The 1,332-nt window shown below is 51.4% G+C and overlaps 2 non-coding genes across 2 annotated transcripts; both read right to left on the bottom strand.

The window, feature by feature from the left end:
• Nucleotides 1–188: 188 nt before the first annotated feature.
• On the bottom strand, nucleotides 189–266 carry trnas-uga (transfer RNA serine (anticodon UGA)). Its single transcript has one exon. It is a non-coding gene; the product is annotated as a tRNA-Ser (tRNA).
• Nucleotides 267–721: 455 nt separating this feature from the next.
• Nucleotides 722–794, bottom strand: trnak-uuu (transfer RNA lysine (anticodon UUU)). Its single transcript has one exon. It is a non-coding gene; the product is annotated as a tRNA-Lys (tRNA).
• Nucleotides 795–1,332: the final 538 nt, after the last annotated feature.

The raw sequence follows: 1,332 nt of genomic DNA, 5'->3' as shown, positions 1-1,332 counted from the left end.
AGGTCACCGCCTCACAGCCTGCTGCACCCGCTGTCAATCCAGGTGCCATACCCAAGAGACCCTACAGAAGAACTGTGGAGGCCAACACATGCAAGAAGTGTGGCCAATTTAAAACAAGTGAAACAGGTCATAGCCTTTATAGGGGCATGGTGTACTGCCAACACACTGAGACTGTTTCAAAAGAGGTATGGTTTGGCAGGGTTTGAACCTGCACGGGGAGACCCCAATGGATTTCAAGTCCATCGCCTTAACCACTCGGCCATGACTATAACAGGTTTGGTTCCCTCTGGGCTTAACTCGTGCTGCAAAGAGGGACGAGATGGCAGCGTAAAGGGCGATGTAATGCAGACGTCAAAAAGGGACAGGCAGGATCACATCAACGACATAAACACAGCATGTGTTGTCCTGCCGTGACCCGGATTCGAACCGGGGTTGCTGCGACCACAACGCAGAGTACTAACCACTATATGATCACTGCAAGCCACCGGCCCTCCGGCAAAGCTGTGCTAGCAGGACTTCTTGACTACATCTGCAGGGAGGGGATTGGCAGGTTTTGCTGAGGTCTCAAGGAATTTCTGGTGCACGCGCTGAAGCAAAGCTCGATTAAACCCTGCTCAAAGCCCATATGTCTACTCCAACTCAGGAGCAAACATTTTCTTTTCATTTCTTTTCACAGAGGGCGGGGCCAGAACAGCTCACAAGGTAAAGGAGACTTTCCCATCACCCGAACAGGGACTTGAACCCTGGACCCTCAAATTAAAAGTCTGATGCTCTACCGACTGAGCTATCCGGGCTCGAGAAGGTGCGCAAAAAGTTTTTGGTGTAGGCCCTCAAAGGGGAGTGGGAGGTGTTGAGACCGTCAGGCGAGTGCAGGTTCATCCCTCATCAAGCACACCTGAACCAGTTAACGTGGCTCTGGAGGTAAATGAAAAACTACGCCCCAACAGATGCACTGGCAGCGGTGGGATTTGAACCCACGCCGCCGAAGAGACTGAAGCCTAAACCCAGCGCCTTAGACCGCTCGGCCACACTAACTAAAAAAGTCATCTTCTGCGGGCCGTTTCCACCATTGTGTTTGACATTAGGCCCCAGGAAACGTTTCGCAGACAGTCAGTAATTTACAGGGTTCTGTCCGCTTAGCGTTCTGTGCACCTTTCTGATGCAGGGGCGTTCAGTCCTATCTCTGGAGGCGATGCCACCTGTAGATTGCAGATCATCAAGTACACCTGATCCGGATAATGTGGCTCTGGGAGTTGGCAGGTAAGTGGAAGTCAGACGTGTTTTAAAAACTGCCCTGACAGCTTTTCTTTGGTCTTTGTTTGCTCGTGACTT

Source organism: Triplophysa rosa, linkage group LG5, assembly GCF_024868665.1.
Source record: "Triplophysa rosa linkage group LG5, Trosa_1v2, whole genome shotgun sequence".
NCBI classification, from domain to species: Eukaryota; Metazoa; Chordata; class Actinopteri; order Cypriniformes; family Nemacheilidae; genus Triplophysa; species Triplophysa rosa.
Note: the sequence above shows the minus strand (reverse complement) of the source record. Positions and strands in the feature narration are given on the sequence as shown.